Source organism: Aegilops tauschii, chromosome 2 (genome assembly GCF_002575655.3).
Source record: "Aegilops tauschii subsp. strangulata cultivar AL8/78 chromosome 2, Aet v6.0, whole genome shotgun sequence".
NCBI lineage: Eukaryota > Viridiplantae > Streptophyta > Magnoliopsida > Poales > Poaceae > Aegilops > Aegilops tauschii.
In genome coordinates this window covers 256,957,719-256,968,330 of record NC_053036.3, presented here as the reverse complement: position 1 = coordinate 256,968,330, position 10,612 = coordinate 256,957,719, and the positions used below count along the sequence as shown (strand labels likewise).

The 10,612-nt window shown below is 45.5% G+C and overlaps 1 long non-coding RNA gene across 8 annotated transcripts; it reads left to right on the top strand.

Annotated features, from left to right (window-relative positions):
- Positions 1-586: 586 nt before the first annotated feature.
- On the top strand, positions 587-7,495 carry LOC109751303 (uncharacterized). Of its 8 annotated transcripts, XR_006669954.2 has the most exons (9): positions 587-955; positions 1,030-1,126; positions 1,364-1,495; positions 2,283-2,399; positions 2,764-2,900; positions 4,258-4,337; positions 5,385-5,588; positions 5,699-6,840; positions 7,093-7,495. It is a non-coding gene; the product is annotated as an uncharacterized lncRNA (long non-coding RNA). The 8 variants fall into 8 exon arrangements; XR_006669951.2 differs by lacking the exon at positions 4,258-4,337; XR_006669952.2 differs by having other exon boundaries at positions 4,258-5,588.
- Positions 7,496-10,612: the final 3,117 nt, after the last annotated feature.

Sequence of the window (10,612 nt, the reverse complement as noted above, 5' to 3'; positions counted from 1 at the left end):
GGTAATGATTAAATCCATGCTTCAAAAAGAAAAGGTAATGATTAAATCCGTTTCCGCTTCACACACACGGCGCGTGACGGCAGAATTTTATTTTATGGTTAGCTTGTATTTTATTTATGGTTTTTGAGCCTGGTTTTTACATGAATTAGTAAAAAGAGCGGATCTGGAAACTATGCACGCCCCTTCCAGTTGAAACTTAGGAAGGCAGGGGCCCAACTACGCTTGAGAAAGGTCTATGGGGGAATCCTGGCTTCGGCCACTAGACGGAGGAAGCGGGTCGTCTTTAACTAACTTGAATCCAGAAATAAGAGATGAAAGCTCCTACAAGCCTCCTCATCGATTTGGATTCTGGACCGTGGGATCTGGTTGCTTGATGGATCTTGGGCCGTCGGATCGACCGCGTGGAAGACCTCGGCCGTCGGATCTAGGATGAGCACTATAGGAAAGAATAGTTACTCCTGTTTCGTGCCACCGCGCGTAAATAGCCTGCCCCGTCGGGGGCATTTTCGTCATTTCACTCACACGGGGTATAAAAGGGCCGGCTCCCGTGGAGGCAACCCTAGACGGCTCCCCTCCCCCTCCTGCGCGCCTCCTCTCTCCCTCTCTCTCTCGTTCCCCTCCCTCCCGCGCGCCTCCTCTCCTCCCGCCCACATCGCCGCCGCCGCCACCGCCACCCACCGCCTCAAACCACGCCGTCGGCATCCATCCACTGCTCCGGTGCCGTCCAGATGCGCCGCAACAGAGCCCCCCAACCCTCCCTCTCGTCTGCTCCACTTACGCCGCCTGATTCCGGTGAGCCCCGACATCTCCGCCACTGTGCAGCACAGCGCCAAGCTCACGTCGCTCCACTGCGTCCTCTCCTCCTGCTGGATTCGCCGCTCATAGCCCCCTACCCGTGACCCTGCCCCGTGGTTAGGGTTTTGGGTGTTGGCTCCAACACCAACGACTATGTCAGGTGATTTCATGCCCCCTCCCTCCTCCTCCTCATCTCTCTCTTCCTCTCTCTAATCTCTTGTTTTGTAGCAGCAGAGGACGAGTTGGGTGAGGGTATGATCATGGTGGCGGCCAGATCCACCATGGCTGCAAGTCCTTATTGTTCGTCCGTGGATCTTTGGGTCATCTGAAGGTCAACCCCTCTTCTCCACATACTTTTCAATCTTCCTTTAGGGCTAGGTGTATGTCGGTATGGCCATGTGGTTTTTTAGGTTTGTTATATTCTGTTGTCATGCATGATGGTGTGTAGGCTGGGAAGTGAGGGTCTTATTTTGTTTTTTATTGTCTTTGGTAAAAGCCAAAAGTGCTACGACTTGTTATTGGCGGAGCACAGATTTATGTATTCTATTATTTGTCTGGATCCTTGTAGGGCATGTGATCCTCTGTTGGTGGAGTGTTGGTGTTTTTGTTGCTTTCAGTCTAGCTAGGCTCCAAGGAAGGGCCTTTTTGGATCTGTCTTATTCTCTTTCTAGCTTCTTGTCCAGGGGAGCATTGGATCTAGGTACGTTCTTAGTGAAACATGCCTTTGTTGTTGTGGAGAGGTTTAGGCCAGCAAGTTTGTCAGGGTTGTATGATAATGAGGAGTACGCCATGAGATGCTTTACTGTTTTGGTGTGCCTTTTTGTTTGGTGCTTATGGATAAATAAATGGACCTGTTGAGAGACTAAGGCAAAGATAGAGGAATGGATCTTTGGATCTGTCTTGTTTTGTTGGTACCATGTTGTCTAGGGGGGCATTGGATCTAGCTACATTTTTTTAATAAAGTATGTCTTTGTTGTTGAGGTGGGGTTCAGGCCTCACAGGTGGGTCATACGATAATTAGATGGCTTCATATTTTTTGGATGAATAGATGGATCTTGTGGGAGATGACGGCATTAACTGTCTTGCCGTTTTGCTACATGGATCAGATGACAGCCAGGGCTAGAATAGATTCAATTGTCTTGGAGATGTTTCTGTCATATGATAGTTAGGAGATGCTTTGCCGCTTCAGTTGTGCCCCTTTTGATTGGTATTTTTGGATGAATAAATGGATATTCTGAGGGATGAAGGCTAAAATATATTCAGTTGTATTAGAGTTGTAGTGTATGAATCTGGTGAGAGATAAGGGCTGAAATACATTCGGTTGTCTTGGAGTTTCAGGTTTTTTGTGCATTTGGTTCTAGTTGTTTTGATCTGACTAAGTGACACCTAGGTTTCATTTCTTTCTTGGGATTGTTCATTATCTTGGTCCATGCCTGGTACTGAATCTGAATGTTTTTATCTCCGGTACCATGGCACGGCATTGACAGCGGCATCTTGGTGAAGAAGAGGACGGGAGTAGCTTAGGGAGGAAGATGACACTGGCAACCTGCAGTGTAAGAGGCTGACGATGCCGCCGTTGATGATCTCCGGCAGTAGCTATTCAGGTATATTTATCTTCTGCATGTTCTGGTTGTTGACAAGTAGGCAATGTGTGCCATGATGAGAGCAACACAAGTAATGGTTGTTTTAGTGTTGCATATACATCACTGATTGCGTGTATCTACTTCTCAGCTTAGGTGACGGGTTAGGTGTGATATGCTAGGTTTTCTGTTTATTGGGATGGTCAGCATTGTTGTATACCATGTTTAGGGTTTCATTCTTGTTAGTTGCAGGTGTCTGGCAGATGGTTGTGCACAGCTTGCTCTTACAATTAGGTTTACTTCATGTGTCTTGTTGTATTTAATTATGAGATGAATCTTCTTTTCATATTGGCCTACATTATATGCTAGTGCCCCATTATGGCTTCAGGATGTGGACGTTGCAAGTAGCAGCTCCGACTCGGCGGCGTGGGTGTGCGGTGTAGGAAGCGGTTCCTCTCCGGTTGGACGGCGTTCAGGCGCAACCCCGGTGCCCACTGAGTACTGCCTCGGCTACAACCTCCCTCGGTGAACTCCATCTTCCGCCTGCTCCTCTGCTTTGGCTACTGTTGGGACATGGCTGTGGCTGTGTTGATGTGGTGCTGGTTGGTTGATGCTTTATGCCCTACTCATGCATAGGTTTTGCATGCTGTTGTTCATGTTATAGTTGTTATCATAGGAGCTCCCGTGATGCTCTGGTTTACATGTGGATCCCCTGATCCTATAGCTATGCTCATGGATTTGCTAAGTTGATCAATGGCAGTGCTGATTTCCTATTTGCAAACTGCCAAATGATCTCTTGCTCATAGCCACATCTACATTGTAGTGTGTAATTTGGTGTTGTCTGGGATAGCTGATCTACCACCACTTGAATGGGCTGATAGGTGATGCCACTGGAGCTGCTAGCCCTGCGGAGCTTTCTAGAGCATCCAGAAATAAGAGAAGGATGTCTCACCAAGCCTCCTTAGAGCTCAGACGAATCCGGCCGTCCGATCGATTTCCTTGATGCGTTTCCGGTCGTTGGATCGAGCGGTGGGAGGATCTGGGCCGTCGGATCGAGCCCGCGCGACTGTGGCAATGAATAGTTACACTCCGAGCTTGCCACCGCGTGTAAAACTGGGTAGTCGCCGAGGGCATTTTCGTCGTTTCACATGGTCGAACAGCCGGCCGGTCCGAGGCCATTCTTGCCAGGGCGATGATGATTGACCATGGCTAATATAAGTGTGCCTTTGAGCAATCGAGGCACCTGTGGATATCAAGTTGAATCCTCCCTCTTGTCTCTAGAATCCTTTTTGATCATGTGATACTTATTTTTCTGTCCTTGGATGGTCATTCTTTTTGAGTGATAACCAGGACAGCTCCACTATATAAACAGATTGATCTGGTGATAAGAGATGACGGGGGTAGGTTATATGATCGAGGAAAGGTGAATCTGAGCCCACCATGCAACGAATGCTGAACCTTTTTTATTTGTGTTTAAAGGTGTTGCTTATTTATGCTCCAGTGTTTATAGCCGTCTTATGTGAAGATTTCTTCTCTCTCATACCTTTATTGCATTGTTCTTGATCTTTTATTGTTTGTTGTTGGTCCTTGATTTAACCTGGTTAAGATTTCTTCTCTCTCTTATGTAAATATTTCTTCTCTCTCATACCAATGTTTTGTCCATGTAGTAATAGATATATATTTACATGGAAAAAGGGGTCTGTTCTAAACATTTTCCAAAGGATTTTCAGAACAAGACAACTATTGATGAAAATGGTTTTGCTTTGTATAGGCGTCGTGAAAATGGGCGACGATAGTTCTTATGATTGCATCTTCTGGTGTCGCGGCTTTGCTGCTTGCTGGTGGTAGAACAGCTGACTCTTGATTTAAAATACCGTTGCAGATTGACCAGACTACTCTTTGTGACATCAAAAGAGGCACACATCTGTGTAATCTTTTGAAAGATACTTCTTTAATCATCTGGTATGTAGCACTTATCACAAACATTAGGTGTTTGGAATGTCTGGACAGAACTTTGTGTGATCTTTTTTCATTTGACGATCATTTGCTTGCTGATGTTCCGTTTGGTTTTCAATATAGCTAGCTATCGGATGGAGATTTTAGTTTTTGCAACACCCTGATCGGATGATTGTTGTAGGTCTGTAGGTAGAGTATGCATCCGATATACTAATGAGAATGCTCAGATCACATGATTTGCAATGTTGGTTTTAAATGGCGTCAAGTTGCACATTCTATTTATTTGGGAAGTTGTCATTGATGCTTCTGTTGGGGATCAAAATTCGGATATGTGTCTTTCTATTTTCTAAGATGGTCTTTGCATTCTTGTGTTCTAGCTTGCATGCCTAGCAGTATACTTTTCACCCTGCTTTGATTTATGACCAGTGGATTACTAAAGAAGAGGAACTCATGTTAGTTTTCAGTATTTATGACCAGTGGATTAGTAAAGAAAAGGAACTCGTGTTTGCTTTCAGCTTTGCAGAGCTTCAGATATGTTTCTGAGTTAAATTTAGTCTTTCAATTGATAGCAGACCATGGCATCTTAAACCTCCTTGGTTTCCTTGTTGTTAAATGTTAACCGAACTAACAATTACTGAAAAATAGCTTTAAGGAGCGTTCCAGTGCACAATGAAAATACGGCAGTGTCCCAATTTATAGGCATTATAGGGCTGTTTGCATGGTGGCTGACGGTTGCCACACGAAAATTTTCGCTTGGTTGACAGTATTATAAGCAGTTTTTCTGTTTGTCTCAGCTTGTTTTTGCTTGATAAGTGACCGATTTGGGTTTGACGAATAGTTGTACTATGGGCAGTATATACGGAATGTGGATCTCTGGGTTGTTGTGATAGCTATTCGATTGGGTACTGTCGCATCTCAGGTTCAGATGTTTTGGATGTTTGGCTGATCTGACGCTGTTAGTTTAGGCTCATCTTTGCTCCAACAATTGGCAGTATATAACGCCCTCACCCCTGCTTATCTCACCTAACTGATTCTATCTTTCTTGCACTCAAGATTCATTGGTGCGTGCTCCCCCTGTTACTCGGTGCTTTGGAGAAGGAGAGGCATGGTCTCCACCAAAAACAGAGGAGGAAGAAGTAAGATGCTGCTAGCCCCCCGTGGCCTGCTACATCTCCAATCAGCACTTGCAACAAGGGAACCACATCCCTGGCCTCTCCATGCCTCCCCAAGCGCCAACCTGTAGGCTACAACAAGAAGGTGAGGCGGGCCCCTACTCGGTAAAAACAGGTTCAGGAGGTGTTTATCCTATGATTCAGTAACTTGTATTCTAATATTATTTGTCTTCTCATTGGGCATGGTGTCTTTAGGTTATCAAAAGGGAATTGTGTATGGCTGTTGACAATCCAGATTGTGGGCAGCTAAGAGGTTAGAATTACTCATGAACATTTCTGATATCGGCGTGATGGCTAAGGTCGAGGCTGCCACATACTGTACCACCGTCGCGCCCAACGTCGAGGAGTGCAGCAGCACCGTGGCCAGGGCCATCACGTCCGGTGCCAAGAACGTGGCCAAGGGGATCATGTAGTGCGGGGTGGTAACCGTGGACAGGCTCCACTGGGCGAACGAGGTCAGCCCGGAGATGCTCGGGCATATCAAAATGTAGTGCTTTCTTTCTCAATTTTCACATCAAATGTGTTCCTAATTTGCAGTCAAGCAAACTTATTCAGTAGGATTTGTGATGCATAAATTAGTAGACGATTTTGGGTTAATCCTGGTTGTGGTGGTGCAGGCTTCATGTACGTATATGTGACTATTTGCTTTTGATGAACTTGAAGACAACCGTTAAGGTATTCATGCACTAGTAGAAAAAGGGTCAAATGTCAAGCACATTAGTGCCGGTTTGCTTTTGAGTCGGCACTAATGTGTGCATTAGTGCCGGTTCCAACGGCTAGCCAGCCGCTTTCATTAGTACCGGTTCGTGGCCGACCTTTAGCACCGGTTCGTGCCACGGACCGGTACTAAAGTGAGTGGTGGCAGGATGTTGTTAGTCCGGGACCCCTCCAGCACCTTTAGTACCGGTTCATGGCACAAACCGGTGCTAAAGGTCATCCTACATAAGCCCTTCGTCCACCCGAGCTCACTCTGTTCTTCCCCTTTCCCCTCTCCTCTCTGTTCTTCCCCTCTTCCTCTCGATCTCATCACACATTTTGCCCAAAATTTGTCAAGATTTGAAGGCCCCCATCCATTCAAACGATCACAAAGGTTAGCAACTTTGTCCTTTCATCTCTCATTGCTAGATTAGCTCTTGCAATGCTTTGTATAGTGATTAATTTATGAGTTTAGTAATTTGGTAGAAAATATATGTGCTAGTACTTGATTTATATGCAATTTGTGGTCAAAACTAACACTTAGTTTGCATATGTAGGTGTGGTTTACTTAGTGCCTTCTAAATCTCCGTTGTAACCACAGTCAATCGCCCGCACCATTCCGTCGCCGGCACCACCTTGTGGTGAGCCTCTTGTTCATGAATGTTTTACATTACCAAATTGATGTTTGTGTGATTTGGATATATAGTTACTCGTATAATTATCTACCCGTACGTTGTTTGTTATACATAGTGCCATGGTTTTGATATCCGTCCCCGTCGGCCCTCGTCCTTGTTATGATTCGGATGTGGTATATTCTCTTTTAAAACTAGTTGTTGCATTTCGTGTTTATGACAAATTATGCCCATCAAGTTGACATAGATATTTTTGTCTAGGAGGTTTGTGAACCGGAAATTCCAACCGACCCTATTGTCGAGAGGTTAAATTTAGTTGAAAGAGAAAACGAGTATTTGAAAGAAAAATTGAAAAGAGTTGACGGGGAGAAGATGGAATTGGAGTTGCATGTTGCCGATGTCGTCAATGATCACAAGATCAGGATGGAGAAAATGCGCTTGAAGATTAGAAAGATTAGAAAATATGCCATTGATAGTGAGGCTTGGTATCATTATGCTGTTGGATCAATTGTTACCTTAGTTGCGATCTTGATCGCATTTGTTGTTGCTTTTAAATTCTTTAGTTAGAGAGTTATTTGTTTGTTGCATTTCGGTCTTGTATGAACTTTATGTATAAACTTGTATTAATTTGGTCTATTCGGTGTTGTGCAATGAAGATGAGCCGACAATGGATGTACGATGACCGATGCTCTCCCGAGTTCATTAATGGCGTGCAAACTTTTCTGCTTGCGGCTGAGGCAAACAAGCGGGTCGATGGTTTTATGCCTTGTCCATGTTTAGTCTGTAAGAATGATCACAATTACTTTACGTCAAGAACCATTCACGTCCACCTGTTTAAGTCCGGTTTCATGCCCCACTATAATGTTTGGACCAAGCACGGAGAAAGAGGGGTTATGATGGAAGACAATGAAGAAGAAGAGGACGACGACAACTATCCTGGCCATGGGTTCCCTGAATACGATGATACAACAATGGGGGAAGAAGCTGAGCCGGCAATGCGGGAAGAAACTGAAGAAGAGGCATCAGATGAGCCCGCTGATGATCTAGGTCGGGCCATTGCCGATGCAAAGAGAAACTGCGCAAGTGATTTGGAGAAGAAGAAGTTGCAGCGCATGTTAGAGGATCACAAGAAATTGTTGTACCCGAATTGCGAAGCTGACAATAAAAAGTTGGGCACCACACTGGAATTGCTGCATGGAAGGCAGAGAATGGTGTATCTGACAAGGGATTTGGAAAGTTGCTGGTAATGATAAATAATATGCTTCCAAAGGACAACGAATTGCCCGAGAGTACGTACGAAGTAAAGAAGGCTATCTGCCCTCTAGGGTTAGAGGTGCAGAAGATACATGCATGCCCTAATGACTGCATCCTCTACCGCGGTGAGTACGAGGATTTGAACGCTTGCCGGGTATGCGGTGCATTGCGCTATAAGATCAGGCGCGATGACCCTGGTGATGTCGAGGGCGAGCGCCCCAGGAAGAAGATTCCTGCCAAGGTGATGTGGTATGCTCCTATAATACCACGGTTGAAACGTTTGTTCCAAAACAAAGAGCATGCCAAGGCGATGCGATGGCACAGAGAAGACCGTAAGAAAGACGGAAAGTTGAGAGTACCCGCTGACGGGTTGCAGTGGAGAAAAATTGAGAGAAAGTACGGGAAGGAGTTTGCAGATGACGCAAGGAACGTATGGTTTGGTCTAAGCGCAGATGGCATTAATCCTTTTGGGGAGCAGAGCAGCAACCATAGCACCTGGCCTGTGACTTTATGTTTGTATAACCTTCCTCCTTGGTTGTGCATGAAGCGGAAGTTCATTATGATGCCAGTGCTCATCCAAGGCCCTAAGCAACCCGGCAACGACATTGATGTGTACCTAAGGCCATTAGTTGAAGAACTCTTACAGCTGTGGAATGGAACAGGTGTACGTGTGTGGGATGAGCACATGGGGGAAGAATTTGACCTAAAGGCCTTGCTGTTCGTGACCATCAATGATTGGCCTGCTCTCAGTAACCTTTCAGGACAGACCAACAAGGGATACCGCGCATGCACGCACTGTTTGGATGATACCGACAGTATATATTTGGACAATTGTAGGAAGAATGTGTACCTGGGACATCGTCGTTTTCTTCCGAGCAGGCATCCCGTAAGAAAGAAAGGCAAGCATTTCAAAGGTGAGGCGGATCACCGGACGAAGCCTCGCCACCGTACTGGTGCTGATGTACATGATATGGTCAAGGATTTGAAGGTAGTCTTTGGAAAGGGTCCTGGCGGACAACCTGTTCCGAATGACGCTGGCGGACGCGCACCCATGTGGAAGAAGAAATCTATATTTTGGGACCTGCCCTATTGGAAAGATCTAGAGGTCCGCTCTGCAATCGACGTGATGCACGTGACGAAGAATCTTTGCGTGACCCTGCTTGGCTTCTTGGGCGTGTATGGGAAGACAAAAGATACACCTGAGGCACGGGAGGACCAGCAACGTATGCATGGAAAAGACGGCATACATCAGGGTCATGCCAGCTATGCTCTTACCAAAGAAGAGAAGGAAATCTTCTTTGAATGCCTGCTCAGTATTAAGGTACCATCTGGCTTCTCGTCGAATATAAAGGGAATAATAAACATGGCAGAGAAAAAGTTCCAGAACCTAAAGTCTCATGACTGCCACGTGATTATGACGCAACTGCTTCCGGTTGCATTGAGGGGGCTTCTACCGGATAACGTTCGATTAGCCATTGTGAAGCTATGTGCATTCCTCAATGCAATCTCTTAGAAGGTAATCGATCCAGAAATCATACCAAGGTTAGAGAATGATTTAGTGCAATGTCTTGTCAGTTTCGAGTTGGTGTTCCCACCATCCTTCTTCAACATCATGATGCACGTCCTAGTTCACCTATGCGAAGAGATTAGCGTTTTGGGTCCTGTATTTCTACACAATATGTTCCCCTTTGAGAGGTTCATGGGAGTCTTAAAGAAATATGTTCATAACCGTGCTAGGCCAGAAGGAAGCATCTCCAAGGGCCATGAAAATGAGGAGGTCATTGAGTTTTGTATTGACTTTATTCCTGACCTTAAGCCGATTGGTGTTCCTGAATCGCGGCATAAGGGCAGACTGGATGGAAAAGGCACGCTAGGAGGGAATCAAAAAATATGTATGGACGGACATTCTCTCACTGAAGCACACTACACAGTTATACATATTTCCGCCTTGGTGGCTCCATATATGGACGAACACAAGAATTTTCTACGCTCCAAACACCCGGAGCGGTCTGATGACTGGATTACACGTGAACAAACTAGGAGTTTCGCCGGCTGGTTGCGGACACGTACCATGCATGACGCCTCTATTGAAGATGACATGTACTCGCTGTCCCAGTTACCATCTACGAATATAATGACTTTCAAAGGGTACGAGATAAATGGTAATACATTTTACACGATCGCCCAAGATAGAAGAGCACCAACCAAAACAGTGGTGTCCACTTTGATGCAACAACCAAGACGGGAAAGGAAACATATTATGGTTACATAGAGGAGATATGGGAACTTGACTATGGACGTGATTTGAAGGTCCCTTTGTTTCGGTGCAAATGGGTCAATATGACACGATATGGGGTAACGGAAGACCCGCGGTATGGAATGACAACAGTGGATCTCAACAATCTTGGGTATGCAGACGAACCATTCGTCCTAGCTAATGATGTGGCACAGGTTTTCTATGTGAAGGATATGTCTACCAAGCCGAGAAAAAGAAAAGATAAGGAAGCGAATGCATCATACGATGAGC